Source organism: Ambystoma mexicanum, chromosome 1q, assembly GCF_040938575.1.
Source record: "Ambystoma mexicanum isolate Mex_15411 chromosome 1q, UKY_AmexF1_1, whole genome shotgun sequence".
Classification (NCBI taxonomy): Eukaryota; Metazoa; Chordata; class Amphibia; order Caudata; family Ambystomatidae; genus Ambystoma; species Ambystoma mexicanum.
The window spans coordinates 575747982-575775269 of record NC_090922.1 but is presented as its reverse complement, the minus strand read 5'-3'; positions in this window follow the sequence as shown (position 1 = coordinate 575775269).

Sequence of the window (27288 nt, the reverse complement as noted above, 5' to 3'; positions counted from 1 at the left end):
ATGTAATGCCCCAGCCACCTTCCAGCGCTTCGTTAACGAGGTATTCAGTGACATCCTAGACGTGTACGTAGTGGTCTATCTAGATGACATATTGATCTTCTCCTCTACTCTGGGAGACCACATCCTCCACGTTAGGGAAGTCTTGGCTCGCCTCAAAAAAAACGCTTTGTTCGCCAAACCCGAAAAGTGCCTTTTTCACACCAAGGAGGTCGAATTCCTGGGTTTCCACCTAACGCCTGGGGGTCTATCTATGAACCAGTCAAAGGTTCGTGCCATCACGGATTGGCCTGCTCCAAAGAACCTCAAGCAATTACAATCTTTTCTGGGTTTCGCTAATTTTTATCGGAGATTCATTGCTGGGTTCTCCTCCATAGTGACTCCTCTTACCGCCCTTACCAGTACACTGGTTCCGTTCTCTTGGAACCCGAAACATCAGCAGGCATTTGAGGAGCTCAAAACCAGATTCGTAACAGCTCCTGTGCTCCAGCATCCCGACCCAGAACTCCCATTCGTGGTGGAGGCGGATGCTTCTTCTTTTGCTTTGGGTGCAGTTCTTTCCCAACCCTGTCCAACCACTGGCCGTCTGCATCCCGTGGCTTTTCACTCACGGAAACTTACCTCAGCCGAGTCACATTATACTGTTACTGAGAAGGAGCTACTGGCCATAAAAGACGCATTACAAACCTGGCGTCACCACCTCCTGGGGGCCCGATACCAGACCACGATTTACTCCGACCACAAGAACTTGCAGGACCTGGCTACCCTTAAGTGCGTTAACAGCCGACAGGTACGCTGGCACCTGTTCTTCGCAGCTTACGACTTTGTGATTAGGCATAGACCAGGTGCTGTCCATGGGAAGGCCGATGCACTGTCACGTTCTCCAGGGGGGGAGTCTCTTCCGTCTTTTCCTGCCACGTTGCTGGAGGGGGGTCATGTCATTTGTGTTTGTACTCCGTCTCCATCCATGCAGTCCACCATCCGTCAGTGGGTCTCCCAACATCCACACGCACTGGCGGAATGGGACCTGGTTCTTCAGGAGGGGTTGCCTTTCATTCAAGACAAGCTATTTCTTCCCACTAGTGACACACGCAACCAGGCACTAGAATGGTCACACGATGCCGCCATCAATGGTCACCCAGGGCAACGTCGCACTCTAGAACTACTAAAACGCTGGTGCTGGTGGCCATCAATGAAGCGCGACGTAGAGAACTACATAAACACATGTTCGGTGTGTGCACAGTGCAAATCACGCAGGGGCCGCCCACTGGGATTACTCCAACCTCTACCGATTCCCCCCAGACCCTGGCACACTGTCTCAATGGACCTCATCACGGACCTACCACGCAGACAGGGTTACGACACTTTCTGGGTAGTGGTAGACTCCTATACCAAGATGGCACGCTTTGTACCTTGTACGGGTGTACCCTCCGCTCCTACACTGGCCCAGTTGTTCTTTAAATCTGTTTTTTGCCTCTTTGGTCTGCCACAGATCATAATATCAGATCGTGGTACGCAGTTCACGTCCCGTTTCTGGTTAGCCCTGACAAAGCTACTCGGCATTGATGCCCGCTTTTCCTCGGCCTATCATCCGCAAACCGATGGGCAGACTGAGAGGGTGAACCAAGCCCTAGAACAGTACTTACGCTGTTTAACCCTCCAGTACCAAGACACATGGCTTAATTTACTACACCTGGCGGAATTTGCCTATAACAACTCCTTGCACTCCTCCACTGGCTTCTCTCCCTTTTATTCCATGTATGGTCAGCATCCCCGCACCCTTCCATTCCCTGATTTCGCTTCATCCACTACTCCTGCTGCCAATACCTGTGCCCGTGATCTGGTCTCGGTCCATGCGCAAACCCTAGTCCACCTGCGCGAAGCCCAGGTCTCCATGAAATTAGCGGCTGACAGAAAACGGGTGGCGGCTCCCGAGTACCGGGTGGGGGATCGGGTATGGTTGTCCTCCCGCCACCTACACATCCCTGGCTGTCGCAAGCTGCTTCCCCGGTTTGTGGGTCCCTACCGCATTACTAAAGTCCTGACCCCTGTGGCTTTACGGTTTTCTGTCCCTTCCACCTGGCGTATCCATCCGGTTTTTCACACCTCCCTGCTCAAGCCTTGCCTAGATCCTACCCGTCTCGCTACCCCTCCTGCCCCTGTCTCCTTGTCCTCTCCCGATGTCTTTGAGGTCAGTGCCATTTTGGGCTCCCGCTTTATCCGGGGTCGCTTACACTATCTCGTGGACTGGTTGGGCTAAGGTCCTGAGGAACGCTCCTGGGTGCCCTCCGGGGATGTCCGGGCCCCCTGGTTGGTTGGCCAGTTCCATCGTGATCATCCGTCCAGCCCACGGGGACGTGGGCCTTTAGGGGGGGGGCTCTGTCATGTCTTCCAGTGCTCGTCAGCATCACCCACCAGTCATTCACCACCATCGGAGCTCACGTGACTTTCGTGTCCCCGCACACGAACGGCAGCGATATCCCGCCAAACAAAGGAGACCCGTTCATTACCGCCCGAGGGCTCTTCGCCCCTTTCTTCACTGGCACCTCCCATGGAGGTTCTCGCACGACTGGCGCTGCCGCTTGGGCACACACAGGACCGCGCGTCACGTGACGAGGCATCCACAACGGCCTTCGTCATCATCACGGGTCATGTGACACGGACCCTCACGTCCCCCACGTGATGTAAATCAGGTGACCCTCCACACAGTTAAAAGAAGCAGGGAAACACGGAAGCACCGCTTCACAGCTGCTTCTTTCACGGACTGCTTTGGCGTTTTGGACACTCTTGATTACTACGATTGCTCGACCACGGAACGTTACACGGATTGCCTCATCTCTGCCCCGGATATCACGTTGCTTTGTCTGCCTTGTTGGAAATCATCCCTGGATTGTTAACCTGCTGGTTTCCATTTCCTCTGACTGGTTCCTTGACTCGGATTTGTTCACTGGACTGCCCACGGATCTCCTCTAGCTGAACTTTATGGTTACCTTTGGCTCTCGACCTCGGAACTGTATTTCTGGACTGCTCACGGATTGCCCTACGTATTTCTCTCAGGTGTTTCCATCTTCCGAATACTGTCAGAGAAACAACCGACCAGTGTATGCTGTACCCCCACTACTCCTCCATATCTCACAGGCCGCCATCTCCCTCACTTTTGGGTAAGCCCCTTTCTGAGCTTCTATCACATGGTATTGTTGTTCATTCCCTGTTTTGATTAACTCTCCATTGCCTTACAGTGGTCAGGGGGTCCTTTGGCGTTTCTGGTTCCTGATCGACGGTATTCTTCACCTGCGGCCTCAAGTGCCGCACGGGTAGTGTTTTTTACTTCTGGCCGTGTGGTGCTTGGGGACGGAGGTAGTACTAATCTGCACGACCACCAAGAGTTGAACAGGCGGGCAGCTTTAAAAAGAGGCTGTACAGTAGTCAAGCCTAGAGAGAAACAGAGCTCTGGAGACAGTGAGCTTCTGGGGGAAGGAGAGGAAAGAAAGAATACCTCGGAGGAGGTGCAGTTGGTAGTTTGACCTCTTAGAGATGCCAGAAATGTGAGGAGAGAAGGAGGGTGTTGAGTCAAAGATAACACCGAGGTTCTAAGCCTCACAGGTGGGAGCAGGACGAGGGCCAAAGGAGGCCGGCCAGAGAGTGGCGGGAAAGAGGGGTGCAGGTGTGCCGATGAGGAGGATCTACGTCTTACTGGCATTCAGGCAGAGATCATTGGCGGCGCACCACTCCTGGATTGCAGACAGACAATCTGGGATGAGAGAAGGAGAAGAGGTGGCAGAGGGGAGCCTGAAAGTGAGCTGGGTGTCATCCGCATAGCACTGGAAGTTGAAGTAGAGAGCAGCAATGCAGTGGGCGAGAGGTGCCAGGTATTGGTTGAACAATCAGGGAGAAAGGTTAGACCCCTGCGGAACAACACAGGTGGAGAGGGAGATAAAGGAGAGGAAGGACCCAAGTTGGACCTGGGAGGGTCAGTCAGAGAGGAAAGAAGTCAGCCAGGCCAAAGCCTGATCAGTGATACCCAGGTTATCACAGAGCCGGCTGAGCATGGTTGGCTGTGTCAAAGGCAGAAGAGAGATGAGGACAGAGAGGAGATTAGAATCAAGGTTAGAGAGCAGGTCTTCACGGATGTTCAGGAGAGCAGTTTTTGTACTTCAGGCTGCTCTGAAGCCAGACTGATGGTCATGGAGACAACCAACAGATTCAGTGTGAAGATTAAGCTGGGAGAGGGCCAGCTTTTCTAGGAGTATGCCCAAGAAAGGAGTGATAGAGATCAGGCTATAATTAGCTGGAAGGGAGGGGTCGGCTAAGGGTTTCTTGAGAAGGGGGTGCACAAGGGAATGCTTCAGGGGGGGAGGTACTAGAGGCGAAAGAGTGGTTGCAGAAGCTGGAGCGAGGGTGTCAATGTAGTCCTTGATGGTTTTGGAAGAACAGGGAAGAACCTGTTTAGAAGAGGTTTTCATAGATCAGACTTGTCTAGAAACCTCATTGGGGAGAAGAGAGGAAAGGCAGAGAAGGGAGCAGGGGAGGACGCAGGGGGGCCGAGGAAGAGGAGAGGGTGGAGAGAGAGGCAGGAGGAGCCGAGAGGGTGGACAGGAAGTCCTGGGTTTTAGAGATGAAGTGAGAAACCAGGGCCGTACAGGGGGTCTGGGAAGGGACAGGAGAGGTAGAGACTGCGACAGGATTGGCCAGCTCCTTGCAGATTTTAAAGAGCTCAGCCGAGTTGTTGGATGCTGCAGAAATGTGGGCTTGGATGTGAGCTCTCTTCTTAGTAAGGACAGAGAGTCGGTATTGCCTTTGGAGCAGGCGGCAGGCCAGTTTGTCGGAGGATGTACAAGATGCCAACCATTTCCGCTCAGCCACCCTACACTTGCATTTAAGGGTGACAATGTCTGACTGGTACCAGGAGTTGCACTTGATTTTAGGCTTTATGCAGATCCTCATGACAGGTGCAAATACATTGAGAGTATCAGAGATAGCAGAGTGGAGCTTGGTAAGGGCTGTGCAGGATGTGAGTCAGCCAGAGGTGCAGGAGGGGGAGAGAAAGATGCGGTGAAAGCCTCAACTGACATGCGCTTCATGGGTCGAATGATTGAGAAGGAGGGTGGCAGTGTGGGGGGTAGGCTTGGCCTCAGGGGTAGAGAGAGAGAGAGAGATGAGAGGAGAAAGTGGTCAATCCAGGAGAGAGAAGTGGTGAAAGCTTTAGAGAGGGGGAGGTCTGGAGAGACGAGAACATCAAGAGTGTGCCCTGCATAGTGAGTCGGGTCAGAGGGAAGAATAGAGAAAGAAAGGTCGCAAAAGAGTCCTGTAGCAGGACAGGAGGCATCCCTTTGATGCATTTATTTGATCCAATTCCTTTCAATTCCCTCGATGTCCTGGATTCCTCTTTAGGTAGCTGGCAGGAGCAGCAACCCGCAGATAGCTTTATCTCTTGTAGCATGTAGGTGCCTAAGTGGGGTACAGTGCTGGTGGTTCCTCTTGTGTTTCCTGTCTTTCCACATTCCCATTTCCCTCGGGATTCACCAACACTGCTGGTTAGAGCTAGAATCTGGCCGGAGTGTGGGGAGATCCTGGGGGAACAATAGGGCTGGCTTCTGAATTGTAACAGTATAAAACACAAATCTGACAGTCGGAAACAATGTCAATCATATGGGACACAATAGACTCAAGCTGCTGTGACACCCTGGCGCGAGCTATTGTAGGTTCCCGGCTAGAGTATTGCTCAAGACAACTGCAGGGCATAGGTCTGGGAGAACTGAATTGCCTACAGGTGGTTTATAATAATGCCGTCAGAGTGGTCTGTGGCCTGCACAAATCTGACCATGTATCGTTGTCAAGAAAATCTCTGCACTGGCTGCCCATTAAAAAGCGTATTGTTTTCTGCACGCTGTGCATCGCTCACTGCTGCCTATTTGGAAAATGCCCAACTTACTTGTCAGCTTTATTGGGTTGGCTGCCAGCAAGATGGACCCTGAGATACAACAACTTGGGGCTCCTGCTGACCCCGAAAGCTAAACTGCCTATGGTTCTGGAGGGCTGCTTCCCTATGGCAGCTCCTCGCCTCTGGAAAACACTGCCACCAGACCTAAGGTCTTGTTCCTCCTTCGCATCCTTCAAACGGTTACTGAAGACCTTCTTATTTGAATGATGACTTTTTTCTAACACCCGTCCTCCCCATACATGGAATCCTTGTTTTTGTGTATCTGTCCTGCGCTTCCATGCCTATGGGCTATGTCCCGCCGCATTATAAATAAAATAAATAAATAAATACATAAATAACACACTTTTGCACTTACATTTTGGGGTATGAAGTGTCAACTGTGCGCAGACCACAAGTCCTTGTCCCACACTTGGCTCTTGGGAGCACGAAAGATATCTATTCTAGACTGGTGAAGTCAGCTGAAAGGGCACAGGAATTTATCTTCGACAACCAGGCAAAGTGCCTGTTGCGAATGCCACTTCCTACTGGAGAAAACCTGATGTGGCACACCAATCAGTGCATTTTTGCATGCAAATGAGATGCAGTACCAGTAGCACATTCCTGCATCAACAAGCCCCTCTGGGTTGAATATGTCAATGCGGACCCCGCCCTAACCAAACTAAAGTACTTTACAGTCAAAGGGTGACCCTTTGGAAAATACAGTGTAGTTAATCTGGAAGATTGAAGACAAGCTTTCAGATGAAGGGGGCTTACACCTTTATGGAGACAAACTAGTGTTCTCAATTTTACTGCAGTCAAAGCTCATTCTCGTGGACCATGAAGGTCACCTAGGTAACACTCTGACAGAGAGATGCTTCAGGGATAGGTACTGGTGGCCTGCCATTAAACAGAAGGTCAATAATCCATCATATCATGCGCCAAGTGCAAAGGAGGCAACTGACTGGTTTCCTACATGCACTGCCCAATTATGAGCCTCAAATGGACTGGCACTGTGTGGGAAAAAGTAGGCACAGATTCAATAATTCCATTGGACTATATACCATTGACCTAACTGTATTGGCTGCTCCTCAAGGACTATACATCAAAATTGATAGATGCCAAATTCCCGGGTGAAATTACCATCGCTGCCACCACATACACATTTCCCAAAATGTTTCAACTTGAAGGGTAACTTAATCTTGGACAATGGGGGTTCATTGAACTTCCCATGAGGCGACATTGTTTCTGAAAACAATGAGGATTTGCCACTCACAATCATGTGTTATATCATCCCAAAGGAAATGGACAAGTCAAATAAGGTGAATAGGTTTCTGGAGGAAGCCCTGCAACTAAAGGACAACTGGGAGTTACCTTCATTCAGCAGTAAAACATGTGGAAGCAGCCTACAGAGTTACCAGCAAAACCCCTTCAGGTGTTGCACCCTTCGCCTTTATGAGAGGCAGGACAGCAAATACCACATTTATCCCAGCCTCAGCTCAATCCAAAAGTGCCAGAATTGCACCGAGCACAGATATAATAAAGGGAAAAGTGCTCAAAGAACAAAGCAAGATATCCACCAGATACAATGCATGAAATGCCACAGTGTCACTCTTTTCAATTTGGAGAACTAATGAAGATATCAAAAAAGTCAAAAGATTCTCATTCACAATTCAGTTGAGCATATAATGGTCAAAAGCTATAAAATACAGTTATTGTAGGAGGGGGAATGGTGTGGAGTCTATCCAGCGCAGCAGTATACAAACCTATATGCCAACCAAAGACCCCACATTCTGCTTTGCCTGCAGACCATGTGCGCCATCTGAGGGTCCTGCTTCCAATACGAAGCTCCCTGGGCCTACAACACCCAGGACTCTGCTTGCAAGTACAGCTGCCATCTGGAGCACTGTGCTTCGCCCCAAAGGGACATGGTACTGTCTGGAGGTTTGCTTTCACTATAATTTCCTGGCCACATCCTGCTTTGTCAGCGTGCCCCATGCTCTTATGTCTATGAGCTCTTTATTCTCTCCCCCTCCCCTGGACTCTTCCTTTCCTCCTTCAAATCTGCAACTGTTTTACCCTTATTCACTAAACCCTCTGCTAACCCAAACTTCCCAGCAAACTATTGCACAGTTTCTCTCCTTACCCATTATTCAAAAATCCTTGAGCAGGTAATCTTCGACTGGATCACTAAGTATCTTGTGGATAATGGCCTTAGAGGTCCACTTCAATTTGGCTTCCATAGTAAACACTCCATCAAGACTTCACGCATGCAAGCCTTCAACTTTATCTCTCATGCTCACCACTCCAAGCACTTTTCTATACTAATTCCTTTGAACCTTTATTCTGCTTTCGACACTGTAGACCACTCCTCTCTCCTCCTCACTCTCCAGGACCTTGGGTTTCACAAATGTTCTCTTGTCTGGAGCACCTCTTACCTGGAAGGTCGATCCTTTAAAATCACTTGGAACTTGCAAACTCCTGACCCCACTCTTCTCTGCCTTTCAACGTGCCCCAGGGATCGGTCCCTGGGCCTCTAATCTTTACACACTCTATACCTTTTTGCTGAAGATACTCAAATATTCACCCCAGCCACCTCAGAACGAATTACAAACTGTCTCACTGCAAAAGTCACTGGATGGCTCTCTGCTGCCTCGTGCTAAATTCTTGAAATATGGAAGTCATCTTTTATCCCGGCTTGCAATGTCATCCCTCCCCTCCCCTATCTCTTTCCCACCTGACCTTCTTGCTCCCTCACCCAAGGCTCGTAAATCTTATGGTCCTCTTCGATAGCGACCTACAACTGCAACAATTCATCACTACTGCTGCCTCGTTGGCTCGTATTAACCTCCTCAACATTTGGAAAATATGTTATTTTCCTACTAACCACTCTACAAAAACTCTAATCTCCACTCTTGTTCTCAGCAATCCTGACTACTGCTCAAGTTTACTCCTTGGCCTTCCTATCTTTTCCTTCCCTCCACTACAAATTCCTCAACCTTACTACCTGCAATCTCTCCAACCTACCCAGATCTTCCCCCACTTCTACTTACTGACAACATACTGGTTGGCTCTCCATGCACAACTGCTCTCTTTTCAAGTTCCTTGTCCTAGTCTACAAAGCTATCAATGGTCTTGCTCCACAGTACCGGTCTGTATCTCAGTTTACTCACTATCTCTTTCCTTTAATCCTCCTCTGCACTCAACCTAACTATATCATACCCTCCCTGTGTCTTCTCTCGCTTCCGCGCTTTCTCCCTACTCACCCTGCTTCACTGCAACCCCTGCCTACTACAATATAAACCAGCCCAATTGTGGATCTCTTGAAAGCTCAGCTTACACTTCACTTACTTGCTAAAGGGGGAGCTAAAGCGGACCCCAATGTAGCCGCCTCAGTGTCACTTCATAATATTGCAATAACACCCACGTCAGGAGGCATAGCACGGCTGGTAACGGCTCATCAGCCCGAGCCTAGGCAGGCCCAATCAAAGCAAGGGCCTCGGCAAGGGCTTTGGACCGTTACAAGCCCTTGGAGGCCCCCCAACAAGGGGGTGATAGCTATTCAAATTGTCTGTGGTGCAAAGCTTTTTTCTTTAATGGGAGTTGGTCTCTGTGCATATTTTGCAAGCCCAAACTCCAATAAAAAATGATAAAACAAGATGGCCACTGCCCTAGCAAAGAGAAAAGGGACTAAGGCTCTTTTCTTTTTCTATTGTAGAGGCCTGGTGGAAAGGAGCGACGACTGAGGATGCCCAACAGATAAGTGTGGTTGGCGACATGGTCTGGGGGATGACATGGGGGTGGTGGGCGGTGTGGGGGGCTTGCGGATATGGCCAATGTGCTAAGGCACCTAAATACATGGCACCACCCAGTGTGTCTTTCCCCGGGTACAACTGTAATGTTGTATATTTAAATAGTTCTCCTCTTTAGTTTTAAGCACTTGCCCCCTCAGGTTAATATTACCTTTGTTAGTCTCCTGTTTCCTTATATGTAGATATGTTTTAGTTTGTTTAGTCCCGGCTCCCTAGTCGGCCTTGGCTCCTCCGCCACACTCTACTATCCCTCTGACCATCTTGCCACCCTTGGGGGGACCAATGTCCCCTGTGCCCCCCCCCGTGGAAGACCTTTAAGGATGGCAAGCTGATCCACATTGCAACCCTTAACACTCGCTCTGCTGTAAAACACTTGTCTGACATCTGCAACCTTCTCGAACTCATGGATCTTGATGTGCTCACCATCACTGGGACATGGTTCAAGGATAGCTATGTCACAAGCTTTGACACTCTCCTCCCTGAAGGCTACAAAATCCTTTTGGCGCCCAGGCCAAAGAAGACAGGCGCTGGAGTAGTGCTGATCTTCCCACAATGGATACCTGTGTCCATTATCCCTACTCTGGCTTACTCCTCTTTCGAGGGCCTAGTCTGCAGGCTCTCACTATCTCCTAAATCTTCTCTCCTTATGGCCACCTTCTATCAAAAACAATGCCCTTAGAGGGGCAGTAGGTGTGTCTAAAAGGTCTCACATCTCCGCCATAAGGCGCCAAAACAATTGCCTTTCCACTCTCAACAAAATCAATTTAAAAACAGCCTCCTTGACTCATAAGGCATTGAACAATGCTGTCCCCAGTTACCTTGTAAACAGAGTCCAAAGAAGAATCTCCACTAGACCCACAAGACATACCAATGCCAACTGCATTAACATTCCTAGATTTAGACTAACCAAGATCAGGGGGAACAGCTTCCAGGTCAAAGCGGCCCAACTTTGGAACTCCCTACCACACCATCTCAGGGCGGATCAATCCTACCCTAGGTTCAGACTTAGTTATATCAACTGGCTCAAAGCAAATGATAACTAATTAAGAACTAATTAAGAACATACCCATGTATATAATTGCCATTTCTGCCTATTTTTGCATGTACCCAGTTATGCCTATTCTATGCACTACTTTGTAATTATATTTTCTGTGTATAACTTTGTAACCTGTTAACTAAGCTTCACATTGTCTGTACTGCTTGCGCCCTGATACCCCGGGTCCGGTGCGCATCATATAAATGAATAAACTAAACTAAACTATCAGCCCCCTGGACAACCCACTCTTTTCCTTTAGGAATGGGCTGACCTGGCCTCCTATCTACTTTCCTCCTCCTCTCAACTCCTCCTGCTGGGTGATCTCAACATCCATCTGGACTCTCCTAACTCCTTAGGACCTTTCCACAACCTATGTAACTCTCTCTCACTCTCTATCCTACCCTCTGGCTCCACTCACACTGCGGGCCACATGCTGGATGCTCTCATCTCCACTGACATCCCACTCTCTATCCCTTTCACTACCTCTCACTCTCTTGGATCGACCACTCTTCTATCTACACACCTGAAGCTCTCCTCTCCTCTTGCAGTGACACACCCAGCAAAGCCACTCGGCTTCAAAGTCACCAGACCGATGAAAAAAGTGACAGTGGCTGCCTTTGCCGCCACCTATTCTCCTCCTCCCATACCCACGGCTAACTACCGCCCTGACACAGCCCTCACTAACCTTAATCTCTCTAGCTCCAACACTCTTGATACTCTTGCCACTGTCATGAGGGTCCGACTGAAGCCTCCCAAAAAGTGCAACTCTTGGTACGACTCCTATCTGGCTGCCCTTAAATGCAAGTGTAGGGCAGCTGAGCGGAAATGGAACTCGTCGGGTGGACCATCTGACAAACTGGCCTGCCGCCTCCTTCAAAGATAATATCGACTCTGCATCCGCTCCAAGAAAAGAGTCTTTATTCAAGCCTGCATCTCTGTGGCATCAAACAACACAGCCAAACTCTTCAAAGTCTACAAGGAACTGGCCAATCCTGCAGCAGCCTCTTCGTCTGTTACACCCACCCAGGACCTCTGCTCGGCCCTGGCAGCACACTTCACCACCAAAACCCAAGACATCCTTTCCTCTCTGCCCCCACTTCACAGCACACACCAACACCCGTGCCTCCCTTGGCCACACCTCCACTTCACCTCTCCTCTCTCTCACCCGTCACACCCGATGAGGTTGCCAGAGAAGTCCGGTCTATGAAGACCTCATCCAAACAAGTGGACCCTTGCCCCTCCAAAACCATCAAGGACACCATTGACTCCCTCGCCCCAGCCTTGGCTGACCTTTGCAATCTCTCCTTTTCCATTTGAGTTTTCCAAACTGCTCTTAAGTACTCCCTTGTGCACCCTCTGCTCAAGAAACCCTCTGCTGACCCCTCCATTCCGTCAAACTACTGTCTGATCTCTATCACTCCTTTCCTGGGCAAACTCCTTGAGAAGTTGGCTATCTCTCACCTGATCCTTCACACTGACTCAATTGTTGTTTCAATGGCCATCAGTCTGGCTTTAGAACATCGAGAGGCACGGAAACTGCCTCTGTCCTCATTCTCCTTGATCTCTTCTCCGCCATTGACACAGTTAACCACAACATACTGATTGCATGTCTTCGTGACACCCTGGGAGTCACAGGTCAGGCTCTGGCGTGGTTAACCTCTTTTCTCTCTGGCCGCTCATCCCAGGTGGAACTTGGAACCTTCCTCTCGACTATCACTCTGACAACCTGCGGCGTTCCCCAGGGATCACGCCTATCCCCCTGGTACTTGAATGTCTATATGGCTACCGTGGCACGTGTGATCAACACTTTCACCTCTAATTTCCAGTGTTATGCGTATGACACGCAACTATCTTTCAAGCTACCCTCAGCCGTTTCCTCTTCCTCAACTCATATCTGACTGTCTGCCTGCTATCCAGTCATGGTGTGCTTCAAACGACCTCTGCCTCAACGCCAGTAAAACTGAGATTGTTCGCATTGGGACCCCTGCTCCCACTTTCCCAGCCGACCTCCCTTGGCGCTGTGCCCACCCCCACCTGCGAGGCCAAAAACTTTGGGGTCATCTTTGACTCCACTCTCTCCTCTCACATTTCTGACATCTCAAAAAAGTCTATCAACTACACCTCCTCAGAGGCACTCTACCTTTTCTCACTTTCCCCCAATGTCTCACTGTCTCCAGAGCCCTGGTTCTCTCTAGGCTGGACTACTGCAACAGCCTCTTCTGCTTGCGCCCTCTGCAACTCATTCAGAACAGAACCGCGAGAGTTATCCTTGGCCTCAAGCCCAGGGACTGCATCTCTCTGGTGCTGGAATCCCTTCACTGGCTCCCTATGGCTGAAAGGATCAAATTCAAGACCCTCTGCATTGTCCACAAGGCTTTCCGGGGCCTGGGACCTACATACCTGCAACGTTGCCTACCTAAATACTGTCCCTCTTGAGCCCTGCGCTCATCTACCTCCAACCTTCTGCGAGTGAGCCGGTTCTCCAAGCAGAGATTCAGAGGGAGAACCTTATCCTCAGCAGGTGCCTCCCTCTGGAATAGCCTCCCTGCCCCCCTCCATCTTGAGCCTTTTCTTCTTAAGTTCCGGAAACTCCTCAAGACCTTCCTCTTCTCCTCTCTACCCCTACCCTGCTAACCTAGCTCTCTGCTCTTTCCATCTCTCCCTTCTCTTCCATACAACTTTTCTGACTGACCGCCTGGAGTACCTCAAAGTCTCACAGGTCCTTGGCACCCCCGCCAGTCGTCTTTGCACTTGTCTCAGGGCCCTGCACCCCAGCCCCCTCACTGCACTTCTGAATAAATCCAAGAGAGCTTCTCTCTCCCCACTTATGCCAGTCTCTACTGGCTGGGTGCACTTGGAACCCCCCTCCCTTGACCGTCTTGCACTTGCGCGATCTGAATGCATCTCTGCCTGAAAATCGTCTGCCTGTTCTCCCCTGTCTTCACCCCTTAATATGCACAATTGCAGTCAGGCCTAGTTGCTGTATCTCAACTGTTAAATGTATTATTTTCACTTACTCTGCCTGTGCAGACTGTTATTGTCTCAGAATGTCAAGGGCTCTGAGCGACTGCTGTTTCTTCCCCTGTGTTCCCACCCTCCTTGAGCTCTTTGAAACACTGCCTGTATACAGGCAATTTATAAATAAACATTACCATTACCATTCGTCCCTGGTATATGTCCCACTTTTTTACACCCTCAAAAACAGGCTCACTCCTTGTTCTCATCTTTGTGCTTTTGTACAAGCACCCTTTGTGGGAATGACTATGCTATATCTAAATGTGTTATTGTAAGTTATTTCTGTTCTAAATTATCATCCCTGTTCTTCAAATAAATTCAAATTCAAATGTACACAAAAGACTGCAGCACAACACTCTGCCTTCAATCAGTGGAACTGAAACCACCAAGCATGCTCAGGCAGAAGTGATGAAATCCACACACTCCGATGACAACGTGTCCCTCCAACAGACTGACGTAAACAGTGGCACAGAAGAACACGTCAGAACCCTACAAAGCGTTCAACGAGGAAAAAGAAAGAAGAACACAACTCACCGAGCATTACTGTAAAGGCATAGAGATGGAGTGGGAAAATAAAATGAGAGAAATTAGATTGACGAGAATGTCAACTATGAAGGCTTGAACTGCATTAATATATGACCAAGTAGACGATGTAGCATCTTCTCTGCAATGTGTGACCCTCCACACCACTGTCACACAACAGAGAGAGACTGTGATTAATCAACTTCCGGGGTACCAGTGGACGAGTGGTGAATATCGGTTTCTAAACCGTCAATCAGCCCCACCATTCTAATACACCAGAAGGGATCCGAACAAATTGGAATAACAGGCAAATTATAAACCTTGCCCAATTTTGGTAACGTGGATGGAATGGCAGGCTTATCTCCGAAAGGTTATGCATCGTTGGTTAGTTGCAATACAGCGAAAATATAATTATTACCCAATGGTGAAAGGAACTGTCCAGTCAAGGTTGTATCAAAAATATCTACTTTATTTATATCAAAACAGACAGTTCTAGCAACACTATGAAATACAACCCCCCTGTAAAGGAATTCAGAGGACAGACAGTTTCAAAGAAAGAAAAGGGATGCACTCTTGATACTTATACTGACAGGAGGGTAGTCGGTGTGATTAATAACCACAACAGTTTAAGGTTACTTGGCTTCAGCACAAAGGGAGCAATGGGTCTTAATATGTCTAAAGGGGCCTTCCGAGAAGAACCAGGGGGACAGAACCACAATGCACCATGTGCTCTTGGTGTTCTTGGTGCTTGACAGGATCGAGTTGGCTTCAGCGCACTTTGCAGGCTTTTGTGACAGAGTTTAAGTCAAGTCGGGAGTCATCTGCGGGTATCAGGCGGCAAGATGGTTCGGCGAGCGAAGCTGGACTAACGGCTGCAGGCTGGCCTACATGGCAGCTTGGGATCAGGAACCGTGTCAGTGCTGATCGTTGGGTCTGAAGCACTGGTCGATGACGTCTCGAATGTCTAAGCGACTGCGGCTTGACAACAGCCAGCGTTACAGTCGGTTGCAGCTTGAGGAACTCCACTGGCTAGAAAATGTCCTTTAAGGCAGTTGTCGGTAGATGCTCATCGAAGCACTTCTCCCGGCTTCGTCATTGGGCTTGTGTTGTCCTTTAAGGTGGATGGCCCACAGCTGTGGAGTGTGTTGTAGGCAGCTGCCTTGTCCTTGGTTGTGGGTTCAGAGACCTTCTGGTACTTCCTATCCAGGAAGCTTGCTGCAGAGCCAAGCAGGGTGCGCTGTGTGCTGGCTGGGTACCGGTTCTGGAGAGGCTGGAGGGTCCTCTGAGTTATTTATCTCCCTCTGTTCCATGGGAGATATAAAAGGGAGGGATCTTCCTTCCCTCTTTGGTGGTCCTGGCCTTCCTTCACTGGCAGAAGATGTAAGGCAGACAGTACCTTAAGCCAGGGTCCAAGGTTGAGTTATTCTTTGTTACTTCTAGTGAAGTCGTCAGATGATCTACCAAAAGAGGGGCCCAGCCCTCTTTTAAAGCCAGGTGGGCCACAGTGATTGGTGTAGGCTAAGCCTACATTAGTGAACTTCTCCTGGGGGCCTTACCAACAATTGTCTATATGCCTGGGGCTATAATCAGTGCTTTGCAACAGAAAACGATAAAGGGGTGGAACAGGAACCAGGGGTGTCCCAGAAACAAAATGGCAGACACCACATCTCAACAGAAAGATCTCTGGCCACACTCCCTTGTAATACTAAGTCCCACCCATCTTCCTGTCTGTAGATCAAAGAGTCTCTCTGGTTAATGGTCTATGTGATCCCTGTTAAAGTGGCAGGTCTCCTTTTAAGCTGTGGCAAGACCCAACTCTCCGGCTCCTGCAAACCACATTCTCATCTTATGAACGGGGTTCCCCCCTAGCGGGGTGGATTACTGTACACAGCGTGCCCAGACTTGACAGCTCACTATCATTGATACTGAGGGCAGGAGCTGGCTTCTGGTTGACGCAGTTATATATGAAAGGTTGTTGGGTTTCCTGTCTCCTTTGTTAACCTCTGCAGCCGGGCCCCACGTGGGCCTGTTTGAAGTACTCTCTAATTGGTATGTTATTCACTGTCATCAGCTGCAGGACCTAACAAAAGAGCATGCTGGATCCATGGAGACTTTGTGAGTTAATCAGGCTGGTCATGGCAGGGGGAAGCTTGGTCCTCCCCCTTCAGGGAGGTGACATAGTGTACCCCTGGCTGTAACATTCCAAATAAATATGACAGGGCGGTCTGTGTCTGTAGGAGGTCTCCACCCAGATTACACAGGTCTATGCGTTTGTCGTGGTGTGAGCACAGGAAAATGTGTGTGTGGATTATACCCACACATACTACCATCATTTCATTTAATGAAAAATGGCAAAAAGCCCAGGCGAGAGCACGCTCACCATGCGGTTGGTTGAATTCCTCACAGAGACTGTATGCATAGAGCATGCCAGGAGGGGTGTGGGATTGATTGGGGCGGATAAATCTTTAGCAGGGGGAACAGCGCATACCAACGTGACGGATATGGAGCACAGAGAGAAGACAAGCAACCGATCCCGTGGGTCTCTATTTAGCGATGGAAGTAGTACAGAGCCCTGTTAGGAGCTTCAATACAGCAGTTTGTGTTCAACTGTTAAGGTGAGATTCCTTGCTTTCATTAACCACCACACAGAACCATCATGTGAGCAAATGTACATACAATTCCTAAAGCCCGGACCTGCTAAACATTTGTCAGGGTTTGTGGAGGCCCATTTCAATATGATGTTTGGAGGCCCTGTTGCCTACAGCTCGGGAAAACAGTCTAAGGCAACTGTGGGGTGCTTGAATATTAATGGCTACAACTGAATGCATCAAGGATGTTAATCGCTGCAGATTATCGCATGCAGGGAGCTGAAATGCTAAATATCCACTGAAAAGCTAGTAATTGCACTTTTTGTCAGTAAGGTGCTAATGCAGATGAAACCAGACCAAAAGGCACGCGGTAACAACGCTGCTGGATGCTGGGCGCCTAAAAAAGGCAGCCTGTAAAGTGCGAGCGGTGCAAAGCGCACATTTAAAGTCTTAAGTTAAGGTGACAGCAGCAGTCGCAAAAGTCAACCTGTAGCATACACGTTGCAAAGCGCACATTGCATGCCATCAGTAAAAGATATATGTTGCTGTGTAGTAAATGAAACTATAAAGTTCTACACGCATCCATTACTGCGCCACCAAAAAAATATTGTTCAAAAGCAGTTATGTTTGTTCATTTTCAGCCTTGTTTATTTTTAGTTGCAGCCCATATTGATGACACGTGTTTCGGCACTCTAACTTTGCCTTTCTCAAATCTGGGCAATTATTCTTATACAAATTACTATCCAAACTGATCAGTAAAGAATCAGTAAAGAACCAACAAAAATTCAATTTTCACAGTTATTTTAGAAAAAAAAAAGAAAAAAAAAAAAATTCAAAAAGCATTATTTTAAACCATATCATAATGCAGAAATAAACAAATTTGTCATCATAAATGTCCATCATGAGAAAATAATAAAATAATAAAAAGAGCGCACATACCAATATATTGTCCAGTTGCAAGGTAGGTGCATGCGTGGTGATTTAGTGTTCCGATGGAGATGGAGAAAGAGAGGGGTGGGGTAAATTAAATTAAAAGAAAAAGAGAGAGTAGAAATAAAAGGGGGTTAAACGAAATTTTAAAATTGAATAAGAGGGGTGGGGGGCAAAAATAGTTTAGCAATATGGTTAATGTCGTTTGTCCTTCCAAGTATCATTTGTTTATTAAGTGCAAGTATTGTCTAAAATAGAGCTTACCGATCTTTTGTTGTTCATGGTTTCTCTAAATAACGTGGGTGATACAAATGGAGAGAGTCCCGTCAGACTCGTGGACGAGGTACGTCCTGGTAAGGTAAAAAGAATGAAATATTGGGAATGGGTTGGTTCCCTCATTTTCCCGCTCGCAATTCACCATTTGCTGGTTTAGGGATTCAAATCTAGGCGATAGGTGCATTTGCTTTTTTTAAGGGTTTTAGTTACAAAACGAAATTATAAATTGATAAAAATTGCAACGTTCATAAGTAATCCTTTTTCTATGTGTTCTGCCATTCACAATGCATTTTTTACATAGCATGGAGGCCGGCTACGGCACATATATACTTTCACTTCTTAACAGCAGTTCATTGTATATTTGACTTTTTATTCTAGAGTTAGTGCGGCTCCATGGGCCGTCTCGTCTCTTTTGCGGATCTGAGACTGATAGGAAGGTAGGAATGGGTAGTCTCATGCTTAGTTAGAGCTTACCTGAAAAGTCACAATTCTGGCATCAAGCGTCGTGTATTTACTAGGCGTTCGCCTCCTACTGAATGGGGAGTATGTATGCTGTTACCAAGGTAATTTGTTCGTCCTACTTCGCTTTCCACCTTCTCCCTGCCGTCGGCCATAGATTGGGATACTTTGCCTCTATTAACCTGTGTCATGAGGTTACACGAAGTTTAGTTCCATGATGCAATTTAAACGCATAGTTATGCATTTAGCTTTACAAACGGAGCCCTTTTTGTTGTTGGCTCTTGTGAAAACCTAATAAATCTTTATTATTGTGTGATAAAGTCACGTGTATCTCCTTCACCCATAGTCTCATGGGAACTGTAGTTTCTGCTATATTTAGTGGCTTTTAATCCCTTCACCCATAGTCTCATGGGAAATGTAGTTTCTGCTATATTAAGTAGCTTTTGATCAGTCCTTTAACTCAGTATGTATTGTTCTTATTTTTACATTGTTAGTGCGAGTCTATGTGGACAAATATACAGGGAAATGCAATTACTTACACATTCTGTGCAAACGGTAAATGCATAGGAGCTGTTGCTTGTGTATAACCACAAAGTTTAATAAATGGTTCAACACTATCAATGGCATAGTTACAAGTTTTATTGCGTGGGTCCTTTTTGGTTCACACACTTTTTGATTATTATCAAAATTAAACATTGTTTCATTAATGAAACCAATATAGTTTTTATATGTGGTGAATTCAAGTGCATCTATTTTTACAATGTCTTATGGGAATTGTAGTTACTGCTGTATTAAGTGAATTGTTCTGATTTTAAATATATGTCCCCAAATATATACGGAAAACTCAATAGTTGTCAATTTCATACAAACAACTGGTACATGGAGCACTTATTTCAGTAAAAACACAAAGGTTAGTGTATGATTCAATCTTTTCAATGGCATGATTCTACATTTTCGGGCATAAGTCCTTTTTGGTTCACTCTTTTTGAGTTAATATTATAAAAAATTGGACATCTCATTGTCTGTGTTTAAACCTGTTTCAATACATCTGAAATACTTGATTAGCTTTGCTTCTTCTTGTCGCAATCTTAGTTCCTGGTTTCCACCTCTGCATCCCAAGGATACCTTTTTTAGACCAATAAACTTGATGTCCTGCTTACAATCTAATTGATGAAGACTCTGCCAGTGTTCTGCCAATAGTAGATTCTTATCTTGGTTTCCAATCACTGCCAAGTGTTCTCGTATTCTTGTGCGTATTTCTCTGATCGTACTTCCTATATAGATTTTGCTGCAAATGCATATAATCGCATAGATCACATATTTCGTGCGACAATTGATCTGCTCCCTTATTTTCATTTTGATGCCATCTTTATTCTCGAAGCAGTCAGTCATGGGAACCGCATGCTTGCACATGGTGCATGTTCCACATTTTCTGAACCCTACTTTGGGATGTAACCAGCTCTCTGTTTTCTCCTCTTTCTCGTCAGGTAGTAATGATGGACTAAGGCTCAGTTTTAAGGTTCTCGCCCGTCGATACACTATCGAAGGGTAATCTTGTATTTGTGGTCCAATGTGTGGGTCCAATTTGAGCAGGCCCCAGTGTCTTCTGAGGGTTCTTTTAATCAACTGGTTATTGGTACAAAAGGTGGTAATAAATTGTACCTGTTTGTCTTGAGTAGGTTTGTTGCGTTGTGAAAGAGTTTGTGATCTTGTTATTTGGTGAGCTTTCTGGTATGCCGTTTTGATGCTTGTTCCTGGATAGCCTCTAGCTTTGAATCTAGTAGACAGGATTTCACATTCCTTCTCAAAGTCTGTTTGTTCACGGCAGTTCCTTCTCGCTCTAATATATTCACCCTTGGGGATGTTGCGGATAACAGGTGCATAGTGACAGCTGGTAGCATGTAGCGTGGAGTTTACTTCAGTGCTCTTGCGATATGTTCGAGTCTTCAGGCTATTGCCTGATACATAGATTGTTAAATCCTGTGTAGTAACTCTGCCAACATGGGGACAAATGCTGGGACCTCCATGATGTTCAGGGCCCATTTCAACTTAAAAGATTTAAAGGCCCTGACTCTGTCAGTTTAGCCCTTAACTACAGGAACCACGACGGAGGGAAAAGGCAGAAAGTAAACACAAAGAAGCACATTTGTGTCCACGAGTTGAAAAGCCTCCTTAGTAAAAAAAATAAAACATGCTTTAAACGTTTTACATACGATTTCTACTCACTACGATTTTGGTGCATTTGTGAGGGGTAACTGGGAAGTGGATCAAAATGTATGTATGATCCTGCCATGCCATCCGCACCGGCACCACCTTACAAATACGCCAGCATCTCCGGTGGTGTGTGATTTTGATGCAAGCAGAGTTGCTATGGATTCCTATTGAATCTGCACAATTTTTGCACCTGCAAAAAGCAGGCGGATTCAATAAGAATCCATGTAAATGTCATCTGCTGTGCATGGATATCACAGGTGGGCTTTATGATTCACTTTGATATTGGGTGTAAACTGACATGGCAACCTGGGTCCGCCTGGATTTGCGCTATAGAACAAGGTAGCCTGGAGGGGAATGCATGGATGGAAGTGCAAACACATGTGGACCTTTATGTGCTGTTACGGAGGCAACCCAAAATGAGCACCAAAGAAAGGTTAGGTGTCTCCTTTTTCGCAGCTCAAGCCCCTATATGGTTCGATGACAGGTCTGATCAATAGGCTTCAATAACCCTGGGTGTAATATTTTAAGAATGTGTTCTTGCTAAAATGTCTATTCTTCTGGAAAGCTAAACAATTCGAGTACCTCCTGGGGACCTGCTACACTCTTTCTAAGCTTAACAATAAGTCAGTGCGCGCCCATTTCTTTGTTTTTGTCTGGTAATATCTGTCATTGATTTTGAAAACCCTCGTTATACACTTTAATGAAAAACATATGGAATGAATAATCGAATGCAGGCAACACGTTTTGGATTTGATTAATTCCCCCAGGAAGCAGAAAGGGTCGCAGTTCCAGATGAAGCTTAGCGTGAAGGATGACATTTAAGAAAGAAAATAACATGCAATGCTGGGGGATTAAACTGGTCCCTCAAAAACCTTAATTGGAGGGTAGAGAAGAGACGGTGCCATTTGCTTAACAAGCACACAGATTCACACCACCTCTGCCTATGTTGACGGGATGTTTGATCTCAGAGCTCTCAGTTATGGTTATAGTTTTTCACCATGTTTTGAGTCAAAATACAATGCAGGAGTTCTCCAGTAGAGAGATGGACTGCCAATGGCCTCTCCCTTGAGATGTATATCCGAGTAGCAGAAAGAGACCAGACTGCACAGTGCAGCCGAAGGTCTCTATTATTGAAGAATCTGAACGACGGTCACTCAGTCATTTCTGTTTGAGACACACAACCAGGAAATTCTCAAAGAGGCCTCCCTTTTCTTCATCTCTCTCTTTACTTGATCTGTTGGGTATTTGGGGGAGACCCCACCCGTAAAGATATCTCAAGGTCTTCAAGCTGCTTGAGGGAATGTAAAATGTACCTCTCCACAGTAACAGGCAGGGTTTGGAGACTGCTCCATGTTACATGCATTCCTTTCCCTTCTATTACACTGGCATCTCCTAGTCTTGCTTTGCACAGCACTGTCCTTCATGCAGTCATCTTGCCGCTCCCTGTCTTTGGACTGGTCTGTCCACAGATCCACCTTAGGGGTTCTAGAAAGATGTTCTGCACTTCCTCCCTTTGGAAGGTGGTTTTCCACTTCTCTGACACATTCCCTGGATCTCTTGCCACTTGTGTCTCTCCTGGACGCGGATGATCCCGGGGCGTCTCAGTTAGCAGGTCTTGGATTTCTGGTATCTCTCTGCGAGTGCCACATCAGTACCCCCTTGGTTCTTTCTTCCAGGAAACTACTTTTCTGAGGGCAGTGACACATCCTGGTCCACTCCTGACACCAGTGGCCCTTTGTGACCTCTGTTTAGCCCTGGAGGTGAGAAGACGTGCCAGGATCAGCCTGCTCCTCATTGGAGCTGGTCCTGGGACTGGTGCCATGGGCTGTCTTCTTCCTAGGTTAAGGATGTCTGGGACATGGGACTTTCTTTTTTCCCTAATCCGAGTTTGTGTTCCCAATGGAGAGGTGGGGGCTCTGGCCAAGTCCTGTTCTGGTCTTCCCCTGATCGCCACATTGGTTTCTCTGGATCTCTGACATCCTCCGTCTGTTCCTTCTGCAGGATATCAGAGCTCTCGGGAATCTATTTGCTAAAAGCATAAACATCTTGCTTTATACTTCTTCGCTTCTTATAGCTGCACATGTGGCACAGGGGTGAACAATTAATCTCAAGCCCAAGGGGATATGCTCATATCTGGTTCCGCAGGTTTATTGGCATTTTGAAAATGTCCGTAACAGCACATAAAGCATAATAACCTAAACATTCATGGCATAACATCATACAACGCAGAGGTCTTCAACCTTTCGTTCTACGGCTGTTTTGGACTACAACTTCCATCAGCTCTAGCCAGCACATGCAATAGTTCGGGATCATGGGAGTTGTAGTACAAAACATATGCAACATATGGCCAGCCCACATCATAATACAGTTTAGCAGCAAATAACATAGCAGCCCCAGAGGGACTGTTCTGCCAAGAGCAGAGAAAGGGTAGCAATGTAGCGACAAAGAGCGAAGGGCTGTGAACATTCCTTCACAGAGACACGCTACATACCATGCGCAGGGGAAGGACACGTGTACACGACTTTAGTGATCGGGTGCTTTTCTGTTGGCTAAGAGGCCTGGCCATACAATTGGGGCTCTGTGTTCGTGTGGCAGTGGTTACCGTGGGGGCACGGCGGTAGGGGGATGGTTTCTCGATGAGGCAAAGGAACTAGGCCACGTGAATTCACGAGGAGGGTTTCACAAATGGTCTGAGTTGGGGGAGGGGGTCGGTCCTCGCAGACAGCAAAGTACACACGAGGAAAGCACGGCTAGGGATTGCCCCTCTGCACAAGGTCATAGCCCAGAGCACAGTTGCTGCTTGTCTTAAAATGTGGCCATATTACACATGTAATAACGAGTGAATTCGAAAAGGTTCAAAGACGAGCCTGAATGAAGCCATGGAATGGGAGCCCTAAATTATGATGGTGAATGTAATGTAGGCACCAGTGGCGTAACACAAAATGTGGGAGCCCCCCCCCTCTCCCCCCGAGAGCCATGCACACTCTGGGCCAGCCTAGATTATCACACTTGCACAATACGCACGGACGTGCTGCTGAAGGGCTATGCCGCACACTGTACTAGGAGAAAGATATAAATATGTTTTAATGCAATATACAGCACACTTTCTAAGAAGAATTGGCAAAAAAGCTAGAGTGTTTGCAATTGTTTTGTAGAGTAACACCAGTCCAATACATGCTGGTCGCCTGTGTGTGAGAATGAGCCCCTCTGCCCCCCACACCAGTGGTGTTGCAGGAATCAAATTTAGGAGGGGCACAGAGGGGGCCAAAGACAAAAGTAGGGGGGCATAAGACAAAAATGGGGGGCACCTATGAAAGGTAATGTGTGACTTCACAAGCACTCCTGCAGAGAGGCTTTTGTACACCCACAGTACCTCCCCTCCCATCAGACTGCAGGCAAGAAACAATTCAGTGACTAATGGCCCATCATTAGCACTTTCAAGGACTACATTGTGATGGGAGGGGCTGCAAGTTGCTGGATCACTGCTCCCTTTGAGACAAAGGGAGTATTGCCTTGTGATCTGCAGCCATTTGCCTTAGTGAGTGTCCCAAACACCATGAACAGAGAACACAGTCACTGCTCACCTTAGATAAGGAGGGATAAGGGGGGGGCAGCGTTTCAGGGGGGGCACTGCCCCCCCCAGATACACCCCTAGCAACGCCACTGTCCCACACCCTGCTGGTCACCTGTTTGTGAGAATGAGCCCCCCTCCCCCACCCTGCTGGTAGCCTGTGTGTGAGAATGAGCCCCCCCCCACCCTGCTGGTCGCCTGTGTGTGTGAGAATGAGCCCCCCACCCTGCTGGTCGCCTGTGCGTGAGAATGAGCCCCCCCCACCCTACTGGTCGCCTTTGTGTGAGAATGAGCCTCCCCACCCTGTTGGTCGCCTGTTTGAGAGAATAAGCCCCCCACACCCTGCTGGTCGGCTGTGTGTGAGAATGAGCCCCCCCACCCTGCTGGTCGCCTGTGTGTTAGAATGAGCCCCCCCCACCCTGCTGGTCGCCTGTTTGAGAGAATAAGCCCCCCACACCCTGCTGGTCGCCTGTGTGTGAGAATGAGCCCCCCACACCCTGCTGGTCGCTTGTGTGTGAGAGTGAGCCCCCCACACCCTGCTGGTTACCTGTGTGTGAGAATGAGCCCCCCACACCCTGCTGGTCGCAAGTGTGTGAGAATGAGCCCCCCCACCCTGCTGGTAAACAGTGTGAGAATGAGCACCCCCACCCTGCTGGTCGCCTGTTTGAGAGAATAAGCCCCCCACACCCTGCTGGTCGCCTGTGTGTGAGAATGAGCCCCCCACACCCTGCTGGTCGGCTGTGTGTGAGAATGAGCCCCCCCAACCCTGCTGGTCGCCTGTGTGTGAGAATGAGCCCCCCCAACCCTGCTGGTCACCTGTGTGTGAGAATGAGCCCCCCCACTCTGCTGGTCGCCTGTTTGAGAGAATAAGCCCCCCACACCCTGCTGGTCGCCTGTGTGTGAGAATGAGCCCCCCACACCCTGCTGGTCGCCTGTGTGTGAGAATGAGCCCCCCACACCCTGCTGGTCGGCTGTGTGTGAGAATGAGCCCCCCCACCCTGCTGGTCGCCTGTGTGTTAGAATGAGCCCCCCCCCACCCTGCTGGTGGCCTGTTTGAGAGAATAAGCCCCCCACACCCTGCTGGTCGCCTGTGTGTGAGAATAAGCCCCCCACACCCTGCTGGTCGGCTGTGGGTGAGAATGAGCACCCCCACCCTGCTGGTCGCCTGTGTGTGAGAATGAGCACCCCCACCCTGCTGGTCGCCTGTTTGAGAGAATAAGCCCCCCACACCCTGCTGGTCGCCTGTGTGTTAGAATGAGCCCCCCCCCCACCCTGCTGGTCGCCTGTTTGAGAGAATAAGCCCCCCACACCCTGCTGGTCGCTTGTGTGTGAGAGTGAGCCCCCCACACCCTGCTGGTTACCTGTGTGTGAGAATGAGCCCCCCACACCCTGCTGGTCGCCTGTGTGTGAGAATGAGCCCCCCCACCCTGCTGGTCGGCTGTGTGTGAGAATGAGCCCCCCCAACCCTGCTGGTCACCTGTGTGTGAGAATGAGCCCCCCCACCGTGCTGGTCGCCTGTGTGTGAGAATGAGCCCAGTGGCAGATTTAAGACAAAGGGCCCCGTGGGCAGCACGTGATAAAGGGCCCAAGATGGGTTGGTCATAGAGGCAGATCTTAGGGTGAGCGAAGTTAATTGTGATCACGAGTGCGGAATGGCAAACTTTAGGAACAAAAGCAATTTTTTATAATGTTGGCTTTATTGCGGGAATGTGTTAATTTATTCACGTCTAGCCCATGATGTGTTTGGTCTACTTGGAATAAACTGGGAGGTGAAATGGAAAAACAGCAAATGGCCATCATCTTACGTGATGCCTTTTGTTTAAAGTTCCTTCTGGGCATGGGAGGGTTGTGTATTTGCCCCGCCACCCATTGACACCCAGAGTAGAAATTCTCACCAGGGGGAAAGGCCTGGCTATGGGGAGGCAACTGCTGCTCAGGTGGAGATAATGGGCCCTTGTAAATGGTGGGAGACCACCAACTGCCTATTCACAAGAGGGCACATCGCAAACCTGTTAGTTATGCATTTCTTTGGCATCACTTGAGACACCACCCCCCCCCCCCGCATTCATTAAGAGCAGTTAGGGCACTTGTATGCATAGTGAACTTGGCAGCCCCTCCACTTTAATGGATTCATTGCTCAGTCAGTGTTCACACAGAACACGCGGGGCCCCATGAGCACTGCTGCCTCTGCCTGACTGTGAAAACAAATGGGAAGGAAGGGAATGGGGGGAGGGGCCCGGTCGCCATTTGTCTGCCTAGCGACCGCTAAATCCGCCCCTGAATGAGCCCCCCCCAACCCTGCTGGTCACCTGTGTGTGAGAATGAGCCCCCCCACCCTGCTGGTCGCCTGTTTGAGAGAATAAGCCCCCCACACCCTGCTGGTCGCCTGTGTGTGAGAATGAGCCCCCCACACCCTGCTGGTCGCCTGTGTGTGAGAATGAGCCCCCCACACCCAGCTGGTCACTTGTGTGTGAGAGTGAGCCCCCACACCCTGCTGGTCGGCTGTGTGTGAGAATGAGCCCCCCCCCACCCTGCTGGTCGCCTGTGTGTTAGAATGAGCCCCCCCCCACCCTGCTGGTCGCCTGTTTGAGAGAATAAGCCCCCCACACCCTGCTGGTCGCCTGTGTGTGAGAATGAGCCCCCCACACCCTGCTGGTCGCTTGTGTGTGAGAGTGAGCCCCCCACACCCTGCTGGTTACCTGTGTGTGAGAATGAGCCCCCCACACCCTGCTGGTCGCCTGTGTGTGAGAATGAGCCCCCCACACCCTGCTGGTCGCAAGTGTGTGAGAACGAGCCCCCCCACCCTGCTGGTAAACAGTGTGAGAATGAGCCCCCCCACCCTGCTGGTCACCTGTGTGTGAGAATGAGCCCCCCACACCCTGCTGGTTGGCTGTGTGTGAGAATGAGCCCCCCTCCACCCGGCTGGTCGCCTGTGTGTGAGAATGAGCCCC